The 16,329-nt window shown below is 41.4% G+C and overlaps 1 protein-coding gene across 9 annotated transcripts in view; it reads left to right on the top strand.

Moving 5' to 3' along the window:
* Positions 1–16,329, top strand: part of DPF3 (double PHD fingers 3) — a 158,631-nt gene that overhangs the window by 1,010 nt on the left and 141,292 nt on the right. The window lies entirely within an intron of this gene.

The raw sequence follows: 16,329 nt of genomic DNA on the forward strand, positions 1-16,329 counted from the left end.
TCCTTTATTTTCCTTGTGGTCTGCAGCGCACGCCGCTAATCCCCGAAGGCATTAGGGAGAGTGGGATTTGGCAGCGTATGTAGGGAGAGGAGCTGTCTTAACCTTTTTCAAACGACTTCCCTGCTAACGGGGGCAGCGCTCTTGCTAGTAAAGCAGGGAAGCACAGTACCTGGCGGTGACGCTTCGTTTGCACTTTCTGGCTGCGCTGAGTGGGTGTTTTTATACCTTCGAGTTTTCCGAGATGAAATTAGGGTTGCGAGATTTTTCTTTTTCTTTTTTTCCCAACTCAAGTCTCTCTGGCTGGAGTTGGAAAAACACTTGAAGGTTTTTCCAGGGGTTCTTGCGGCTGTCTCTCTGCGATCCGGAGGGAAAGGAAAGCCTCGAGCTGGGAAGGGGTGCTGACATGTTTGTCTCCTGCTCCGTCCTGGCAGAAAACCTTTGCTTTCATTTACCCGCTCTCTCGGGTACGAGAATCCGCGGGGAGAGAGGAGCGCAGTTGCCAGGGGGTTAATCAAAGAAGTCCGAGTATCCTCATGGGTGGGCGGCGAGGGACGGAACATACTCTGAAAACCGCGCGGAAGAGGTGGCGTTGCCCCCCGTTCGACGGCAGGTTTGACGCTTGTGCAGGCGAGGGCGATTTCTTCCCGCGCCCCTCCCGACCGCCGGGCGCTGCCCTGGCACGGGCACCGCACGCCGGGGGCCGCACCGCCCGGCTCCGCACCTGGGCCGGGAGCAGCCGCGGACGTGTGTTGCCGGTGGCGGGGAAGCTCGGGCTCAGTGGCCTCTGGCGACGGCGGGTGGGAGGCGGCGAGCTCTCGGGAGCGGCCGCGGCCCCGGGAACATGCCGGGCGACCCCGGCCCCCGCCCCGCCGGCGGATGGGACCTCGCCTCGTCGCCTCGCACTTCGCGGCACCGTGGGGCTCCCAGCAGTCGCGGCGGATCCTGCCGAAGGGCTGCTTGTGCCGAAATGAATTGGGGCCCGATCCCGCTGCTGCTGCTAAACTCGGGGAGGACAGGATGAGGCCATTTATAATTAGCTCCCTTCTCCTGTCCTCGCCCCTGGGGGGTGTGAGAGGAGGAAACAATAGACATCAAGTGCTGGGTTCGCTTTTCTCGGTGTGCCTTTTAAAGTACTAAGGCTATGTGGAGGAAGCAGAATTGGTACTGGCTGTCTGACACCATCTGCGATTTTGTTGACAACTTGTTTAATAAAACATTTTATAATTTTCACTTATTCTTTAAAGTTGCTGATCGGGAAACAATACACATGTGGATAAATTATGCATGGGATAAATTAGGACAAAAGCAGTAGGACACATAATAAGGGAGGGATGCAATGCACAGTGTTTTATCCTCATGTGTCCTTCCTGACAATGAACGGGAGCTGAATGACATTTGCATTTCCTCTGTCTGCGTTTTGATTGTATCTCAGAACCCACAAACGCCCCCTACAGAAACTGGCCACACAAAGGTTTTGCTCTGAGATGGGGGACAATGTAGAGACTGAGAAATCCCAGCTCAGGTATCAAGCAGCTCCTTGTGTGTGCTTGTGCGTTTAAGAGTGTCCAATATTCAGTTTGTCTCTGGCACTGGGACACATATGTGGCCTTGTTCACGCTAGACTAGTCTCTCTGGATAATGTATTCCAGTGTACCTGCACATCTGTGGGAATGCATTTCATAGAATAGCTCTGTGCCTGGAGTCCCTTATTAATGATTGGCTTCTTCTTACACTCAACTTGCCACTTTCTCTGTTCAGCGCTCTCTTCTCACTTTCTGGTTCTCTTTTGGTGCTTTCATTCCTATGCTCTTCTCCCCTTCACTTCCTCTGGTGATCCAATCAACCTGACATGACTGCCTGTTATTTCTGCCATTTATTACCGCGTTGTTTACCAACATGGTGCTACAGGCAAAAATATCTAAGTTTAACACGTCTGCAAGGTAAAGGTGGCAGGTGTTTGGACAAACACAGTCTTCATCTGTAGAAGTGGCAGTATTCTGACAGCTTTGATGGGACAGCAGTGGATTTGAAGTGCCGAGTTTGCTGGGTTGGTTTTTTTTCCTACTAGTTTGTGTACCTATCTCCATGCTTTTTCTTTCCACCTTCTTCTCCTTTGGATATCTTAATATGACAAGATTTGAGTGGTGTAGTAGAAGAAAAAAATACATTTAAAAAGTACTCTGAATTACTTCAAATGTCAGTCAGAAATCTCAATGGACTTTGCAAACCTTAATTAATTAAACCTCTCAACACCCCTGTGAAGAAAGGATTATTGCCTTTGTTTTATGGATGGCTAATCTAGGACAAAGTGGTTCAGCAACTTTCTAAGAGATCAAGTCTAGAATGTAGCCCTTCAACTTCCAGTTTTAGCATCTAGTCCCATTTCCTCCTTCTCTGCCATATTAGGGATGTGCATATGGTACCATAATGCATTTAATATAATTAAGACTTTGTAATTCACAAAGTCTTGTCTAGGAGCTGGTTTCCCCTCACCCTTATCTGTCTTTACTCCCACAGCTGACTTTTATTTCAGGTTGTCAATTAAACATACTAAATGGAACATATGTTAGGCTGTTACCATTTCAGCATGTGAGATCCCTCATGCTGTATAGTGCTGTGCCTGGACACTCACCAGAGGGGCTGCTGCCTTTCAGTAGTTCAGCAGTTTAGCACTGCCAGTGCTTTTCCTTTTGCTCAGGACAGCCTCTGGGACAAAAGGGGCTAACTTAGGCTCAACTGTTAGGCCAGCTCACTTGCATGCTGACTGCATTGTTGGATAACTTTGATGTGCTTTGGGACACTTATTTTCTACCAGGTGTTTGTGGACCAGATCATCACAGATTTGTGTGCACAGTGCTAGAGCTGACATCATAAACCCTAGCAGGCCTGTTCTGTCTCTGCATTCCCACTGCAAATACACAGCAGCAGTCAGTTTTCCAATTCCAGTATTCTCAGATAAAATTGTCTTGACAGCCAACTTCGACCCCTGGGCTGCCAACATGGTCTTCCTTGTGATGATGAATTCTGTGGCGTGAGACAGCTGTGAAGAAATAGTCTATGTTCAGATCCCTGTTTCACATTGGCAAGAGACCAGTGTGGGCCTTGGGTTCTTGTATGGCAAGAGTATTTATTAGTGATTACTCTGGCTTGAACTCAGGCTAGGAACTCAACTGGAAGGTTCTGTATCCCATTACATGTGCCTGAAACAGCCCTATGTCCTGATTAGGTGGTGGTGAAGACTGTTTTTTTTTTCTTTTTTTTTTTGGATGTTGCATAAGCACCTGGTTGCTGATTTTTTAATATTAAGTGAAAGTGTAATGTGTAAGGTGGAAGCAATAAAATAGACAAGTAGGTTGCTAGTTCAGTGTTTACAAGTGATGTGGAGGTGTTTTTAACATGGATTTGCAGAAGGGAATTTTCTTCTGCTTGACAGAACAGGGTTTGTTGGTCAAATTAAATCACATACAAAACCTCTACAGCACTTCCAGTGTGGCTCTGATGTTACTTAAAAACATAAATGAGCTAGTGTGACACATTTCAAATCAAAATTGTTGTCCACATGAAAACTGTATTTTCTACATCTCAGCATCAGCTTTTAGCAAAAACAGGGCATGAATGTTACTGTATTTACACAGAGGAACATAAGAATAAAACCAAAGTCATTAGAGGGCCAAAAAGCCAAGTTAAGAAGACCAGAATATGAGTTTGAATATGGTTTGAATATGAGAGGCTCTGATAAATGTTATGTTACTAGTTTCAGTCTTATATCTGGTTCCACCAGTTGCTTATGCGTGATTAGTTGTTGCAGTGCTTTTGTAATTTTGTTTTGTTGGTCTTCCAGCCTTTCAGTCTGTCTAGCTGTGTGAATGGATGGAGGTTGTATCTCAAAACTGCCACTGAATAAAAAGTTTTAAAAACATATTATTTGTGGTGTGTGAAAGCAATATTGAACTATCTGGGTTGTGCTACAGAGGCCCAAAGGTATGATTTTTTGGAGGGTGTAATAATTTCAAGGTAAACACATGTCCAATGGGCTAGATGCATGATACCTGTTAGATAGCATTCACAGTGTCCAGGTGGGAATAGTTTACACAGACAATGCAGAAGTCAGATACACAGAGCAAAATGGAGATCTGTCTTCTGTCTGAGTCATGGTGAAGGTAATGTGGCTTATCCTTTGTGGAGCCTAATGAAAATTGATTTCTTCCTCTGCTTTCCTAAAACTGGAAGCGTGGTATTTGGAGGTTGCTCTCAAGAGCAGACTTTGTCCATCTTGTATATCTGTCTTCTGCAGCTTACAACAGTTGGCTGTACCTCTGCTGTCCTGAAATGAGGCATTCCAATGCCCCAACTGGCTGTGAATAAACCTTCTTTTAGGATTGTAATTTGCTGAGTCTGGAGTTTTCTCACTCTGGTTTGTCTTTCATGTCAGAGCTGAATTTCTTTGCTCAGTAGATCAATTTTACAATCTTGGTATTTATTCTGGGCTCATCACTCTGTTGTCTGTATGTGATGTTGCCTTGAGCAAGAACCATCCCTGTATTGTTTATCCCCGAGGACTTGTAGGAGTGGAATGAATCTGTTCCGGGAGTTGATGTTTTTTTCCCTTGGAGAGACCAACCTCTGATCTGAGGTCTCCCTGTCTGGGGTGACATACTCCCATGTGCAGACGAGCAGCACCAAGGCAACATTGCTTAAGGCCTGTTCTGAGGGCTTCATTAGGACTGTACTTCTGGCTTTGCCTGACAGTTTTACCTGGGATGCAGAGACTGAGGTGTGTTAATTGCTTCCTTAGTGCAGGTCTCAGTTTTAGCAGTGGTTTGTTTCTTGTAAGGAAAGTTAACTCGTCAACACAATCTAAAAGGAATCATACTTTTAGAATACCTTTTTTTTTAAAAACAAAAATTTTCAGATGGAAGTGCTTCTTTCGTTTCTTTAAAAACTTCTCTACAATTTGTGGAACAAACTCAAATATGCTGGACTACTGCATAAGAAGCAGAAAGTGGTTTTCCTTTCTTGTTTCGTAAGAAAGAACTGCATAGTTTATTTTTACTGTCTAAACTGAGTGACATGTAACACAAATATCATAACTGAGTGCTTGAATACTGAATATTTAAAATCCTTATATATCTTTAATAGTCTAAATTATTAGAAGCATGATACTTTTTTTTAATTGTTAGATATGGTTTATTTCCCAGCAGAGCATATTTTAACCACAGATTCCCAGCAGATGTCTCAGAGAAGAATAATGCAGTGTCTCAATGGCTGCTGGCAAATATCCTTCTCACACCCCCATCCCTTCCAGTATGGAAATAGCAGGACTATGTCAGCGTGTGTCTCAGTTTTCAGGTTACCTGCCTGCAACGGGTGCGGTCAGAGAGTTACAATTGCAGCTGCATGGACAATTTTACTGGCACTCCAGCACTGTCTGAGGGGAGGCTTCACAGGGAGCCAGTGGAGCAGCAAGAGCGGAGCAGGGACGGGTACTGATGAGTGTGCACTAGGTGGCTGTGATCAGCAGCGTGTGCTTGCCAAATCCTGATTCATTAATTTTGTTCTGCTGAGCTGTAGCCAGGAGAGAGTCCCCTGCTCAGGTGTTGATGCGGACACTGACTACATCAATGTTTTTCTGGTAAGAAAGGCTCAAAGTGATATTTAATGTCACAGTCTGTTGTGACAGAACTGATCCAACCTGAGGATCATCTCTCAATTCGTACAATGCAGAGGGTTCTATCAGTCTGAAAACTCTGTACTTGCTTTCTGATAATTTTTATAAATCAATATAAAATGCCAGCTCTAACACATATGAAATCTTAGTATGCAAAAGAAAGGAACTCTATGTAACTTATGGTTTCTACCCTTTCTTTTTTGTCAGATTCCCATTTGTGATGTGAGATACAAAGCCTTGGTTAAGACATTGTGCTAAATTCTCTACAAACACATGGCTTAATGCTTCCTGCCTTTTAATTCTCAAATATCTAAATAGGTTGGACGGTGCAAAGAAAATCAGGTGCAGAGCAATGGAATAAGGCCATGCCCTGAGTTGGTTAATTCCAGCCTGCCCTACTGCATCATCTGGCAGGGCTGATGTGATCTGATCAGATGCGGGCATGCTACTTCTGCCAAAACACAGAGTACAGTGCTTATGCTGCTTTTATGCTTTGAGTTGGCTTCATGATAGCCACGGGAAGATAGATTATGGCTGTTGGAACAAAACTTCCTCTTGAAAATGTTTTGGGTGCTTTTCATGTTTTGGAAGAGTAAGTGAACACCAATTCAGTGCTTTGTGTCATGTGGCTATGAAATTTTTTGTCTGGTTCTAGGAACTTTGCAGTTTCTGGTGTTCCTATGGATCCACAGCCTAACATGGCTAGTCACAGAGTCGGAAGAAAAATCAAAATGGTTGGAATTATAGCGCAGATAGTTCACTATCCAGTGAACAGTGCCATAGGGAAGCTTATCATGGAGATAAAAAGTTAGTACTATTTCTTCAAGGGAAAATAATGCCCATATTTCCATTCAGTTTTCATTTTTAAGAACAGTTTTGAAAAAAGTAATCATGGATTTGTAACTGTTCAAGTATTTTGGTCTCAATATTGTTTCCTGAGAGACTGTGTTTAGCTAATGATGGGAACAAATATATTTTATGTTTATGATTACTTTAAAACCTGTGCAATCTGAATAAGAAATAATGGAAACAGTGGTTCAGAAAGCTGTTTTACTGCTAAACTGCTTTGGTGTGCATCATGTTTCAAGCTGTTGTTTAGAAAATATGGTTAGAAAAATCACTAGCCAGTGTCCAATATCAGAAATTATACCATGAACCCATTTTTATCTACAAGCTTACCTTCGTGGTTTTTGCCTTTTTTTTTTTTTTAAACTACTAAAGGGTGTATTGAAGACTGTAAGTTCTTGTGTTTTCTATGGATTCTTTATCCTCAAAGTTTCCAGTTCATTAGCATATATCTATTGATGTGAAGTATGATTAAATCAGGATCATAATTTTAATTCATAGGTTAGTACCTTTTATAGCTGGGTTAGGTTAAGAGGCATGTGATATGTGATGGGTGAGGGTTGGTGATGGGAAGACTTCACAGTGAACTCTTTCTCCACTGGTACGGAGAAACCATCTCAGTTGCAGCATTGAGATACGTCTACTGCTTTGTCATATCTGACTGACCCTTTCACTTTTAGGATCTGCTTCTCAAAAAAGGATGCGCCCTTCTGCAAATGTTGGTGATGTTAGCCTTCAGTGATAAAATGGCATGTAGATGAAAGCAATGTTAATACTTCCCCACTGGGATAAGGCTCCAAAAGCTTCTTGCTTCTCTTTTCTCCTATGCTGATACAAATGAATGGGACCCCCGTCAGCTTAGCTGGTTTTATGTTGATGGCAAACAGGCATTCCCAAGGTTTAAATCTAGCAAAATAGTGTTGATGGGGTAAATACGTGGAAAAGTCTTCTCAATTTTCTGTCACAAGATCTGATTTGTTTTTGTCAGTAGTCTCAGCTAAATGTTTTATCTTCTCCTCGCTTTCCCCTGCCTCCCAACCTCTTTCCCCCGTTGACCTCTATGAGAGCAATGCCGGCTGCTGATTTATCAGGGCGGGCTAGCTCAGCGCTGTGTGGAGATTGCTTTTAATTAACTCTCTTCGTTTTGCCAACCTTCAGGGAGCAGCAACCCTTTAATGATTATAATATTTTATCTGGATTTATATCTACCTTATGTGTTGTTTGTTGCTGTGCTTCCTCACATGTTCTTCCTGAGCCATTTCCCAAAATGAAATGTTTGTTTCAGTTCCCTCATACAGGATGAGAGTCTTTAATGGCTTCTGGACTGGAAGGATGGACTGTCTATGATCTACGGAGGTGTTTTGGAGGAGGATGGGGATTGTGAGGTGATACCTGGATGAGGAGTATGAAGTGATGCATTTTGGGGCTGTTTGGAGCAAGACTTGCCTCAGTGTTCTTCCTCCATGCAGAGGGAGAGGCAGCTTTGTTTCATGGTTGCAGCATGGCAGATAAGAGCTTACTGAATTAAGTCTGCCTCCTGACTTGTTATATGACACAGATAAGTCATAAGCTTATTTTCACAGTCAAGTATAACTCTAGTGCCTCCTTTACTCAGCCTGACTAGTGTGAATGTTCCTAAAATATAGTTAAATTCCTGTCTATGAATACAGGTCTAAAGCAGAGTCTCTCTTCATGTGCAAAAGACTACCTTGGTCTACTGTGAGTAGCTCTATCAAGTGAGATTTCTTCAAACTGAGCAGAAAACAGCTATATAAAATTTCTCGCACATGGAATTTTCTCTTTACCCATCCTCCAATGAGAATTTCAGGAGGTTCCAGCATGAAAGAATTAGAAAAAAAATATGTGTTATTTGTAATATAAAGTATGTGTCACTTTCATGCCAGGGCAGAAAAATACTTTATAATCATGCTTAAAGTAAGCATCATAGTCCCTTTTGTGGGATTATTTCCTCCATTCTTCTGAAGGGAAGAGTGGCGTGCACTGTCTGACTTGGTGATGGTCATACTAGTCACATCATCGGCCATTGTCTCACCATTGCTTTGCTTTTGGTGTTGAGTGTTAGTATGAGAGTAATGTGTTGAAGGTAAATGGGAATCCTTCCTTGGCAACATCTTCATGGCCAAGCTGAGGAGTGGAAAAGTGAGTTAAGACTGTCTGGTTCTGATGGAAGAAGTTCACCAATAATTATTGCTAAACCATCCTTAATGGAAGTGGTTTGTACCCAGAGCTGATAAAGGCATTTTTGGGATGTAAAGATTTTTCCACAGAAATGAACCAAGTGGCAAGTACTTTTGCATTTCAAAATATATATGCTGTGCACCAGTCTGTTCACTACGATTTGTGTATTGAATCCAAAGTCATTGGTGTGAGAACAGTTTGACTCAATTTACTTTACATGGCTACTTTTAAGTATGTGTAAGTGTATTTAAAGCTCCTTTATTAAAATGCAGAAGAAATGAAGAAGTTCCCAGGTGTAGTCCACCCTTACTGAGGAAAATGACTCCGAGACACAAGCTAAAAGGAACACAGTTGTGAGTGCTACTTCTCACAGTGTTGGCGGCACATCACTGCATAAGATCTTCTGTGTTATCTGGTCTGTGGTATGTGTTTGTGTCTGTCCTGTCTTCCTCTGCATTCCACTTTACTTTAAAAAAATAATTGTTTGGACTTAATTTTTCTGTGTTGTTGCTGTAATTCCACAGTAACTAACTCCTGGCATTCTCATCTGACCATCTGACCAGACTGCAAACATATCTGGTTCAGGTACTCATTCTGCTGAGTAGATCTGAAAGTAAATTCCCTTTCCCCCTGTTATTAACTTTCTAGTTTTGTTTCCATAACTGACTTATCCACAAAGTCCTAGGGTTAGGAGAGGCCGTCTTCTGATATGTCTTCTGAATTCTTCACTGCTAAACACATGCAAAGTCAAAACCTGGCTGGGCCTCAATGGCCAGTATGTTTCCCAGACTGCTCTTTCCAGCTACCTTCTCCTCCATGTACCACTCAGAAGGGAGGAAGAGGAGCAGATGAGGGGTGAGCACTCTGCCTTTGGGAAAGGCTCTGACCTGAAAATTGATTGCAATTTCAGCAAAATGGTTCCTTCACTTGGTGACACTTCACTTGCATGCCTGGGCTGTGAGCTCTTTGCATTAATTTCTTCTCTGCTAAACTTTCCCAGCCAATTAACCATGTCCATCTCCTGCTCTAGCAGCCACATGTGCCTTTTCTGCCACAGCAGGGTTTTGGAGCAATAATTCCCTGCAGCATTTGCTGCAGCAGTTTTCCTCTAGCAGCTTCTCTCAAGCATGGTTATCAATCAGGACCTGTCATTTTTTTTCCCTCCAATGCATCTGTTTTCAGGGTTGTAGGACTTTGACCTATTGCTTTTGTCTTTATAAGGACTACTTTTTACAACAGGGCCCAAAGCTGAATGAAAATTTCAGTCTTACTGTGAAGAGATTCTGCTAATCCTGGATATTTCTTTTGCTTTCTGTCATTTTGCCTCCCTTGGGTTTTAATTTTGCTTGTCCAAAAGGCCTCATTTAGCTGGCTAATAGTTCTTGTGTGGTTGTTCCAGGCAGCACCTGCAGTGTAGAGGTCTCCTCTGAGTACCTGGCTAACAGGACTTCATGAAAGAGTAGTGAGTTCTTAGAGGCTGAAGCATCTGGGAGGCTCAGTCATGGGGTTTGACATAGACTACCTTTGAAGGGAATTCCGCATCCACCTCTGGAAGAACGGTTTGTATGCTGGCACTAGTGTTCCCTTTGCAAAGCACCTAAGGGGCCATGACAGTGGCTTGAACATGATTGGGCTAGAGTGCCGATTAAAGAGTCTATGCTTTTTATCTTGTCTTGCTTTTTTGGGTGAGCCTGGTCCTGTTTCTGTAGGTACCGATATCATAAAGGCTACCATCCTAGTTGGCACTAATTGGTTCCTCTGTGGGTGCTTTCAGACAAGAAGACAAAGACCAAATTGGCCACAGTGGCTCAGTTAATGGAAGTGTAAGTTTAAAAGAGGCTTCCTGGGTCTTATGTCCAGTTCTCTGGTACTATGTCAGATAATCTCTTTCATAAACTGAAAAGTCCTTGTCTTAAATCTCCACTTGGACTGTTTGTTCCCATTACTCCTCTTGGGATGTTTCCAGAACCCACTGCTCTGATGGCTGGAAATAGCATTTTAATCCCTGGGCTAGCCCTACTTGTGACCAGTTTATACCCATTTGTTCTGGTGCCAACATGGAGTTGTTAGTTTAAGTACTATTGCTCCCTCCATGTCTTCCTCTCCACTATGATTTGTACATTTATATGACACTATGTGTCACGTATTATAAGCCTTCTTGGTCTTTATTTTGATATACTAAGCTGTCTGTGCTATCTTTTCCTTTCCTTCGATGACTGATGTATTGATTGTCCTTGCCTTCTCTACTCCAGCTTGGATTACTCACATTCAACTCTCTTGAGTGCGAGTAGACACAATTGTACTCTGTTCCAAGTGAGGTTTAGCCCTCTACAATAACTTTGTCTTTTACTTCTTTCTTCTGGGAAAACCTTGCTTTTGCATTTGTTTGTGGTTGTATAGTGCTGGTGGTTCACAGTCATCCTGTGGTAGACTGATATTATTGTTTCCTCTCCTGTCCTTTCAGCTGTTGTTGAAATGATGATCTGTAAGGTATTAAGTGACATTTATGCTGAATTCACTCCATCTAATTCTTCCTGTCTGATGCTCCTAATTTCCTTGATGTTCCTTCAGCTTGTGTCAGTGGCTAACTTTTCTCAGCACACACACTTTTTGTGCCCAGGTCATTAATGGAAATATTGATTTCAGTCCCCAGACCAACCCTTTCTAGAACTCCAGAAGTAACCTCCTGTCACCCAACTACTGTTTCTGTGTCCAACCCTCTTCAGTAGTTTTTCAGTCATATCACCATTCTTTTGCCAATCCTCATCTTCTCAACTTTCAGTAATTTCTCATATACTAGTACATGAAACATTTTCTAAAAGTCCAAATAGCTCAGAAGTATCTTATGAAAGCAGGATGTCAAGTTACTCTATCGCAACGTATCAATCTCTCATCTTTATAGCTTCCTTGTTCAAGACTGTTCTTGATTATATTGCACTTAAAAAACTGAATGTGAGTAAACTCTAGCTCAGTTAGCCTTACTGCTATAATTTGCAAGGCTTTTGTTCTAAAAGAGTTAACAAAGAGTATCTTATTTTGCATTTTATACTTTGGTAATATAGTAGCAACCATGATTTTCAGTATCTGTTTAAGGAACCTGCTAGTAAATGTATGATTTCATGTTGCATTTCTTGGACAAAGATTATTCAGAATTTATGCCTTGACTGCACAAATGTCTTTGTGGCTTGAATCTCAGTCATTCCAGTGAAGCACATCATTCCTTTACTTTTTGGCTTCTACCTATATTATATTTAATCTATGTACCATTCAAACTGCACAGCAACTGAACTTCCTTTGATTGCTTTTATTTTGATGTCTGAAGAATATTGCTGTTTTTAAATAACTTTTGCAAGTTGTAACTCTTGACTTTAGAAATTCTCCCTATACTTCCTGACCTTTAAGATCCATTTTTGTCTTCTCTTACTACTGTTTTCTGCTCCTGAAGGGTGTCTGTCCTTTTCCAAGGTAATTATTCAGTCAATAACTTCTCCAGTCTTTCCATATGAGTTTCAAACAATTCTTGCATTTCCCTCTAAAAGAAATTCCTGAAGTTCTGCTGTATTCAACTCCACCCATGCTTAAAGAACAGGTTTGAAGTACTTTGTGATAGTGATGGGTATTGTAAAATTTTGTACGTATTCTTGGACTGCAAAAGACTTAGGTCATGTTGATCTAGGGAAAGTAGGGACAATTCTGCTTAACATTAAGTTGTTTTACTTAATTAAATCATGCCTAAATGTGGCTCTTAAGATTTCATGAGTATAAAACAATGTTGCATCTTTCACCAGCATTGCAACCATTAAGTGGAAATTCAAATGAGCAACATAAAAGATTTTTTTTTTTAAATGAACTTACTCTGTTTTTCTCTGATGTTGGTCTTATTCAGAGAAAACTGTGTATACATGCACACAAATATACATACATTATGGCATTGTTTGTTAATCGATGTCCTTGCATTTTAAACATTTCCATATGTTCCTTACTGATTTATAGCAGTACATGATTCAAGTCTTTTCTACTGGTCAGTTTCACAAACTTATATAAATAGGAAAAAGTGATATGTATACACATATTTTTTTCTTACTATAGGGTTCTGGGAATTTTCAAAATATTGTAGCAGTCTTTGGGCCAATGCATATCCCAGCAAGCCCTTGCATAAGTGACCTAAAATCGTGTGATCAAACCTCTTCTCCCCTCCCCATCCCTAGAGAGATATTTGTAATTAGATAAAATGAGGACAGAATATGCATAAGTATCTGTTATGCTGGGATTCCTGCCCAGAAAGGAAACTAATGACCTGAGCTGGCCACAATCTTTTGCACCCTGTGTACTATTGACAAGGCTATGGCTTGAGATGCTGGGAGTTCAGGGGCAGATTTTTGCTGCTGTCTTATGGTGGTAACCTTTCTAAATTGACTGTTTTCCAAAACAAGTGGAATTACACATTCTATATTTTACTCATCATTCATTGTTGGGGACATTTTGCTTGTAAGAGAGGGCCTGATTCTTCAGTCTCATGGCTAATGCAGTGGAAGTGAGTGTAAATTACTGCTTCAATGGTTTGGAAGGGTTACACATTCACCTTGCCCAGATGTAAATGAAGTGAAGTGCAAGACAGTGGAGAACTGGAAGTGGAGTTGTTATTGGTAATTTTTTTCCATTTCATCTAGCAATTGCTGCTTCTCATTGGTTTTTCAGAGAAAGGGATAGTGCAGTTCTGTGGGCACATTCATCTCTCTCTAGTTAAGCTAAGTATCCCCTTTGAAGCCTGTGTGGCAGGTTGTCTAGTACTGTGATACTACACAATGCAAGAGGATCAGGTGGGTGGCACTTCAGGAATCTGGAGACTGCTTTATGTACTGTTGCTGTTTTCTTCTTTCTCCCAATGCATATGGTAGGTGTCAGCTTGCCTCTCATGAAATTCTAGTTTTTTGGTCCTCTGCTGTATTGGGTTTTGTCTCATGACTTGGCAACAATAAAGCACAAACTCCGGGCACTTACAGTTCTGTCAGTCTTCCTCAGATATCCAAGCCGTTGGTAAATCCACTGATGAAAAACTTGTCTTAGAGCAGGTGGGCAGTCTGCGTGCTAGTCTTCCTCTCCTGTTCTGCTTCAATGTCCTTGGGGTAAATGTCAGTAAAAGTAAGAAGTGTTTTGATACAAAGAGGGGCAAGGTCACGTAAAAAGCATGCTCTCCTGCACATTCCCGAGGAAGGTATTTACCCAGCATTTCCATTGCTCTGCCTGGCATAGCTAAATCAGGAAGAGAGCCAAAGCTGTGCTGAAATTTAATTCTTTTTTTGAAATTAAGTCCAGTTTGGCATCTTTTTGAGCTGAGAAAGTTTGGCTTGCTCTTCTTCTCCACTCACAGTAAATTGCAGAGTGGAAGGTTTGGGGTGAACCTCTGTTTTCTGTGCTTACAAGGCAGCAGGAGCTTCTATGGCTGGGCTGGAATGTGTTGTTTCAACACACTGAATGCGAAAAAAAAGCTTTAGCTTCATACAGACTGTGGTTTTTGTTTGTACTCAGTCAGTGTGATTTCACTGAAGTCTAAAAAGTTATGCCAGTGTGAGAGACAAACCAAGTCTATGTTATTTCAAGACAACTGTACTACAAGAGAAAATTCTTTTTATTCCTCCCATTCCCCCCCTCCCTTAATTTCTGAGAATCTCCATCCTTCTCAGATATTCAGTAGCACCTGGTGCTTATAATTTGGCAGGAAATGTTGGCACCAGTAACCCTTAATGAGATCCTTAGCAGAAGCCTATAGCTTAACAGACAGGACAGACAGCAGATAACTTCTTAGTAACAGGGATGGGTCAAAACAAAATCCTGGATCTCAGCACTTCTTGTGAGCTTTGAAGATTGAACCTGCATTTGAAGTTAAATGTCTTTAATGAACAGGATCCAAACACCCACATGCTTTGGCAGAGCTCAGATCCAAATTCTGTCTACCTAAAGAATCAAGGTTCTGTTTTCATGTAGATTCTTCTACTAGTGAGAAGCAAGGGAAGAGATAAGAGAGAAAATATGACACACTGGCAAAATTGTTTTTCAATACTATGTTTTTCAAAATTTTTTCCATGAGGCATCAGCAGCTCTTAAAAAATCACAGAGAGAGCATACAGTTGTCAATGAGCCAGAACAGTTAAATATTTTTAAATATTTTAATTGCGTTATTCCTTCACCTTTCTTTCTCACAAACATGCCCAGTAAAACTCCAGTAATGCAAACACTTGCTTGAGAGGGGGATAAAGTTCTTTTCAGCAAATAATGATGGTGACATTTTAATCACATCCTAACAACACTGTTTGCAATGGTTTAGGTTTGGCATTGAACTTATACACAACATTTGTTCTTTTATACGGTATTGATATTACATAGTAAAAATAGCACAATTGCAAAACCCATTTTGTTACTCTTGTGCCAACTTTGTTCAGCTGACAGTTGCTGTTTGAACTTTTAAAGCAATGGTTCATGCATATGCTAATACCAACTGTACGATTAATTCTCTATACTTTCAAATGATTCTTGTGTGCCTTAGAACCCTGCATGGTAGTTACTTCCCAGTTTGAACTACCTGCAAAACCGCTTCTGTCAGGTAAACTGAGCTCATCCTGAGTGGTTCCCTCCATTGAGATGATAAAGAGCAACCACTACCTTTCAATTTCCCAGAACATTCCTGCACAGTAGTTTGTTATAGGCACTTGGTTTCACTAAGCCATTTCAGGATGCTGCTATTCAGAAATTTTCATCTTTCTGGTGTGAGATTTGGAACTACTCTGTGAAGTTTTGGATGCCATATATCCTCTGATTGTTTTCTGTCTGTGAAGGATTTAAAAAAAAGATCAAGAGAGTGAAAACAAGACCAAGAGCATCCATAAATGAGCATTACAAGTAGTGGTACATAGTAACAGCTGAACAGCTGGCGTTGGAAGTCTCCACTGGGTCACACACTCGTTTTGGATTAAGGAAGTAAAAAAAAAATCAACTCAGTAGATAGGGAGGGGGAAGAACTCTCCGCAGGTGAAACGGTGCTCCCTTGGGTAGTTACTAGCCAGGAGCAGGCTGACATGCAGCTAGACTTGCTGCTGCATCCTTCTGGGAGGTTAGAATTCAGACAGAGAAGACACAAGTAGATTTTATTTTGAAATATTTTCAATTCTTCCTTGTTCCTACTGTTACATTTAAACTGCACTTTATATTAGGAAGATTGTTGTTGTTTTCTGTGTTCGCTTCTTAACAGTTTCTCATGTGGGAAACTTAAAATGGGCAGGAAAGAATCAACATGCGAGAGTCCGTGTACAAACCAGAACCTGATCCCAGAGAGGGGAATCATTGGACTTTCACACTGGGAAAGACATCAGAGAGGATCACTTAGAAAGATCTGAGAGGAGCCAAAAATGCTGTTGGTCCCTGAGAAGTACCACTTACCTAAGAGTCAAATGGAGTGGTTTTGTTTCCTGACAGGCCTGCTCAGACTTTCACTCAGTGTTTCATTTTACATACTTATAAACATATAAAATGTGATGGTGACCTTAATAGTAATGACTGATATTGGACCCAGTCCTTATTTGTTCCAAGATACCACTAAAGAGGCCTGGAGTTGGTAGACC

Source organism: Chiroxiphia lanceolata, chromosome 6, assembly GCF_009829145.1.
Source record: "Chiroxiphia lanceolata isolate bChiLan1 chromosome 6, bChiLan1.pri, whole genome shotgun sequence".
NCBI lineage: Eukaryota > Metazoa > Chordata > Aves > Passeriformes > Pipridae > Chiroxiphia > Chiroxiphia lanceolata.